This window comes from Phyllobates terribilis, unplaced genomic scaffold, assembly GCF_046119375.1.
Source record: "Phyllobates terribilis strain yellow unplaced genomic scaffold, ASM4611937v1 Scaffold_254__1_contigs__length_2825407, whole genome shotgun sequence".
Taxonomy (NCBI): Eukaryota; Metazoa; Chordata; class Amphibia; order Anura; family Dendrobatidae; genus Phyllobates; species Phyllobates terribilis.
The window spans coordinates 2,266,207-2,272,604 of NW_027363014.1; positions in this window are offsets into that span (position 1 = coordinate 2,266,207).

The following is a 6,398-nucleotide window of genomic DNA, read 5'->3' on the forward strand; positions in this document are numbered from 1 at the left end:
ACATGGAGGCCAGGATGGATATGTGGGGGGGCAGGCTGGACACATGGAGGCCAGGATGGATATATGGGGGGAACAGGAGGGCCACATGGGGGACTAGGATGGGTATATGGGAGGGGGCAGGCTCGATACACGTGGGCTAGGATAAATATATGGAGGGGTCACACTGGACATATGGGGGCCAGAAGGGATATATGGGGGGTGTCAGGATGGATATATGCAGGGAAGGGGGGGCCAGGGTGGATATATGGGGGTGCCAGGCTGAACAAGGGACTTAATTACTGTTTGGGGCCAGATTGAGGAACATACTTTATTAGTTTATGGTGGCCAGTGAGGAACATTATTATTTTAGAGTCCAATTAGAGACATTATTACTTCTGTAATATAATTTACTTTTTAGGAAATTGTTTTCCATGGGATAGGACAAAAGCGGGCTCCTGTTACTGTGCAGGGCGGCACTATATCGCTTTTTTTCTTCAACTGGTGTAGTGTAGAAGTCGGGGGGTGGAGTGGGAATATTCCCTAGAAGAGATCAGTTATTGATAACTGTGTGTTATTTTCTGCAGAGATGATTCCTGGCTGGAAGAAGTGATGGCCGTCTGTGCCAGATGAAGAAGAAAAGCGAAGATGAAGGACTTCACCTAGAGACGTCACTGGTGAGTCAGTGTATTACATGTGACTCGCCCCCTGGGCCGTGGGGCACTCGGATCCGGGCAATAGGGAGACGATGGGGGTAGTAGTGGCGACCCGGTTCCGTGGCTCAGGGTGGTCAGGCCAATGGTAGTCTGCTATGTTCTGCTGATAATGTCCGACTACGCCACCCGTGGATTGCGGTTATTAGGAACCGCCGCTGCATGCAGACCGCTGGGGCTGATGAGGTGTGCAGCTAGGGTAGTGTGACTCTCCACGGGAAGAGTGCGGCCCCAGGGCAGTATAATGGATGTTGGGAGTGATGGTAGTGGGAGTCCCAGTGCTGATAGTGCTGGAGGAGCAAGGAGCACACAGACAACAGGTTGCAGTCCAGGGTCTTTACTAAACAGGTAAACTGACCCACAAACAGTCCCGGCTAGGAGGGGACCTGGATGTCTGAGAGCAACGGGGAAATTGGCCCTGGTCAGGGTGAGGGTGTAGGCCTACCGTGCTTTCTGCGCTCCTTCTGGCTATCTCCTCCTGATAGGGTAACAGCCCACGTTTCCGAGCTTTCCGTGTTTTCTCGCCTGTATGGCCTGCGACGTGGGTTCCTTTCTGCTCCCAGCCTTGTATGGCTTTACTGGTCCCTTCTGTTGTGGCAGGGCCTCCAGGCTTCTTAGGCCAAGGAATATACAGTCCCTTGCGGACTGGTTCTCTGCTGGGGGATGTGGAATCCTTCCAGCCTCAGACACCAAAGTCTGGTAGATTAAGTCTGTTATCTGCCAAGACAGGCTTGCTTCACCTCTTGTCTCTGGCTTGTGGCTCTCCTCCTGCCACACTTCCTCTTAGATGCAGTGCAACTGTCTGTCCCTGCTCTGCTGAGACACGTCTCAGTCCTGAGACAGGTCATCTGGGTTCTCTCTAACCCTGCCCCCAGCACCAGCTTTTATAGGGGCAGCCTGCTCCCCCTACTGGCCTGAGACAGGAGGCATTGCATGCTAATGTTCCCCTGACTAGAGAACCTCCCCCCTGCTCTCAGACACAGCTTTAATTACACTTGTGGCATCCAGGCCAGGGTGACACATTCCCCCCTAGTGAAATTTAGTACTCCGGGACTAAACAGTAAACAAAGACAATATGCATAACAATAAAACATTAATAGACAGACGACGCACAAATTGAGTTCTTAAGGTCACAGTGTGGCCTGTAACCGGGTGTCCATATCACCAGCACAACGGGGAGCCTTAACCAGGTGGGGGTCTGTCCTACCCCAAGTCCTTCACAGTCTTAGTTCATTCCTGGGTTAGGCTCTGAACGCAGTCCATACAAGGTCCCGGTTATAAAAAGTCCATAACCTGTGAGTCCTTACGGTAGCTGCAAGAAACTGAAACAGAGTATTACCAAACATGCATGTAACTTTGCAAACAATTCAACATTTGGCAACAGGGTTATTTACAATTTTAGTACACTCTATATTCTCCAGCGAGCGGGTATCTGTCCCTTTGTGCTCCTGGTTGACCTACGTAGCCCACTGTCTGGTGGTGGACTGACTTGGCTTTCCCCACTAGCGTTAGGGGTGCAGCTACCAGCTGGGTGTACAGGTAGGGCAGGCAGCTGTCTGCGGGTCCTTTGGCTTACCGCAGGCATGGCAGGCTCACTGTCAGCAGAGGGTTGACTCTCCTGGGCTGCTGGTACAGGCTCTTCTGCCTCTGGAACTGCTTGCTCCTCTTCACCTTCCGGCTCTGGTGTTGGTTGTTGCTGTGCCGGTTGCAGGAAATGCAGGACAGGTACCACTATGGCATCATTTATGCGAGTCCAGGACTGAGGAAACTCTCCGAGAACGGTGCTGATCATTTCTTCCTTGTCCTCTGCGGGTTCAAGGTCACTCTGATCCTCTTCTGCATTCAAGGTCACTCTGATCCTCTTCTGCACTACGGAGTTGCTCGGGGGCACCTTTTGAGATGGTCTCTGGAGACGACACTAGTGGTTTCTCCTCCGTCCTTGGTAATTACGCACACCTTTGGGTTGTCGTGGTCAGACTGCAGTATGGTGTAGGGTTCCCTTTCCCACTGGTCGTCCAACTTATGTAGCCTTCTTTTTCGCTTTAGGACTTGCTCACCAGGTTCTAGGGGACTAGCAGGGGCGTGTTGATTGAAGAGTCTTTCTTGCTTCTCTCTCACCTGGGCCAGGCTCTTCTCCACACTCTCCTGTACCTTCTTGTACTGCAGTTGCCTTTCCGTATCCCAGTCCGCATCCGGGGAGGTGTCCTCAGGTATTAGGACTCCCATCTCCAGGTCTACGGGCAGCTTTCCTGGTCTAGCTCGCATCAGGTAAGCCGGGGTGCAGTTTGTAGCATTCACCGGGATATTGTTGTATAGGTCTATCAGGTCCGGCAGTTTTTCTGGCCACAGGCTGCGTTCCTCCAGGGGCAACGTCTTCAGGAGATCAATGACTATATTGTTCATCTTCTCACACATCCCGTTGGTTTGGGGGTGGTAAGGCGTTGTACGAATCTTCTTACAGCCATAGAGGTTGCAGAACTCCTGGAAGATTTCAGCCTCGAACGCTGGACCCTGGTCTGTCAGGACCTGTTCCGGATACCCGTGTGGACAGCAGAAATATTGCTGGAAGGCTCTGGCCGCTGTTTGGGCTGTCAAGTCCTTTACCGGGACCACCACTAGAAAACGGGAATAGTGGTCCACGATTGTCAGGGCATAGATGTATCCTGACCGGCTGGGAGCCAATTTGACATGGTCCAGAGCTACCAGCTCAAGAGGCTGCGTGGTGATGATGGGCCTCAAGGGTGTCTTCTGGCTGGCACGGTCCTTCCTCCTTAGGTGACAAGGGCCACAGTCTCTGCACCATTTTTCTACAGCTCCTCTCATGCCGACCCAAAAGAATCTTCCTCTTACTAGGAACTCCAGTTTCTTCCAACCGAAGTGTCCCGCTCTGTCATGGTAAGCCCCCAGGACCATAGCTGCATCCCTCCTTGGGACCACGACTTGCCAGGTCAGCTCGTGCGTCCGGTGGTTGACAATCCTTCTGCACAACTTGCCTTCGTAGAGGAACAGCTTGCTCTTCTCCTTCCATAGCTGCTTGGCTTCCTCTGGGGCATCTGGATCTAAGCGGGCGTCTTCCCGGGTCAGCAGATCTTTCACCAGGCGGACTGCAGGGTCACTATCTTGGGTCTCGGCCCAGCTGTGGTGAGGTAGGGGATTCATCATCACAGTTGTTAGATCCTCCTCCTTCACGCGGTGAGAGTGTTGAGCGGCTCCATACCGGTGAAACGCGGGGAGTTCTACCTCCTCCAGCTCTTCTGGGTCTTCGTCACCTTCAGGTAAGTGAGGAATCCTTGATAGGGCGTCCGCGTTGGAGTTGGTTTTGCCTGCCCGGTACTTGATCACGAAGTCATAGTTGGAGAGACGGGCCATCCACCGCTGTTCCAGGGCACCCAGTCTTGCATTGTCCAGGTGTGTCAACGGGTTGTTGTCCGTGTACACGGTGAACTTTGCGGAGGCCAGGTAATGCTTGAAGCGTTCCGTCACGGCCCACACCACCGCCAAGAATTCTAGCTTGAAGGAGCTGTAATTCTCCGGGTTCCTCTCGGTGGGCCTCAGCTTCCGGCTGGCGTATGCGATCACCCGTTCTCTGCCCTGTTGGTTTTGGGACAATACGGCTCCCAGTCCCACATTACTGGCATCTGTGTGGAGAATGAAAGGCTGGCCATAATCAGGGTAGGCCAGGATCTCATCCCCTGTGAGGGCCATCTTTAGCTGGCGGAAGGACTCCTCTTCCGGTTTATCCCACTTGAAGGGCGGTTTTTGCCTCCTGGACTTAGACTGTCCGATCAGGAGGTCCTGCATAGGAGCTGCCATCTTGGTGAACCCGGGGATGAATCTTCGGTAGTAGCCTACCAACCCGAGAAACTGTCTCACCTCTTTGATGTTCGAGGGGCTTGGCCAGCTCTTGATTGCCGTGACCTTGTCAGGGTCGGGGGCCACTCCTTCCGCGCTTACCACGTGCCCTAGGTACTGGACCTTTGGTTTCAGCAGGTGACACTTCGATGGTTTCACCTTCAGGCCATAGCCTGCCAGGGCTTCGAACACCTCGGCCAGGTGCTTCAGATGGTCCTCGTAGGTCTTCGAATAGACGATCACGTCGTCCAGGTAAAGGAGGACCGTCTCGAAGTTTCGGTGCCCTAGACAGCATTCCATCAGCTGCTGGAAGGTCCCTGGTGCGTTGCAGAGCCCGAAAGGCATGCAGTTGAATTCGCTCAGTCCCATCGGGGTGGTGAAGGCGGTCTTCTCCTTGTCAGCCTCTGCCACAGGAACCTGCCAGTACCCGCTAGTAAGGTCCAAAGTAGAAAAGAAGTTAGCTGATTTTAGTGCGGCTAAAGACTCCTCTATTTTAGGCAGCGGATATGCGTCTTTGTGAGTGATACGGTTGATTTGTCTATAGTCGACGCACATTCTCATGGTGCCGTCTTTCTTTTTGACCAGAACCAAGGGGGCTGCCCAGGGGCTACAGCTGTCTCTAATAACCCCAGCTTCTTTCATCTCTCTTAGCATGCCCCTTGCGTTCTGATAATGTGCAGGGGGTACAGGTCTGTGCCTCTCTTTTATCGGTGGGTGGCTCCCTGTGGGGATGTGGTGTTCTATCCCCTTTGCTCTGCCGAAGTCTAGCGGGTGCTTACTAAAGACTCTCTCGTACTCCTGTACCACCCGGTAGACTCCTTGTTTTTGGTGCAGGGGAGTGGAGTCAGCACCCCCGTGGAGTTTCTGGCACCAGTCCTCCTTTCGTTTCTGGGAGCCATTACCCTCCGCCTGAGGAGATGGAGGCAAGGGTTCCACGGCCCTGATAGCTTTGTGTTCGACCACAAACAGCTTGGTGAGTGTAGCGTACCTGGGTAAGTGTACCTCCCTCTCCCCAATGTTGAGGATGCGGACGGGCACCCTCCCATGACTGACATCAACCACCCCCCGGGCTGTCAAAATGGTGGGCCTGCTGTCTGAGTACACGGGTTCTACCATGGCTTGGTAGTCTCTACCTCTCAACCCGATTGCAGTCCGACACCAGATCATCATTTCACTTTTGGGAGGCATGGAAATGGGGAATGGGTCACTCAGTCTTACGCTACCGATCTCACCACCAGACAGTTCTACCTGCTGCCGTCTCATCAGGGCCTTTATCTCCTTGTTGAGAACTCTCTGTTGGCTGGAACTAGCATTCACCGCCACCTGTTGTAAGATTACAATTACCTCTGAAAGACAATTTTCAATTACATTAGTACCCACAGTTATTTTAGGGTGACTTTCACGACGGTCAATGTCCACAATAATCACTCCCTGTGCCGGTAGTTCAACTTTACCAATCTTAATGGTCATCTCCTTGAACCCCATCTGCGGCACGGGTAAGCCATTACTGGCGATGATGCTCAAGTTACCGTCTGGATACCGTGTGATATCAGCATCAGTCCAATACTGCTTAAAAAGTACATAAGGGATAGTGGTTACTTGTGACCCAGTATCCAGCAAGGCGCTCATGGGGATACCGTCCAGCACCACGGGTAAAACCGGGCGCCCCCCAACGTACTTATTACGCCAATTGTAAGGGCCTGGTGATCTTATGCCTGGGGGTTGGCCCTCTGCCCCAGGTTGAACCCGTTTAAATTACAGTACCTGGAAATGTGTCCGGGCTGGTTGCATCGACGGCAAATGGGCTGTCCATCCTCTGCGTAGCGGTCTGTGGGCCTCCCTCGGAACGACGGGATC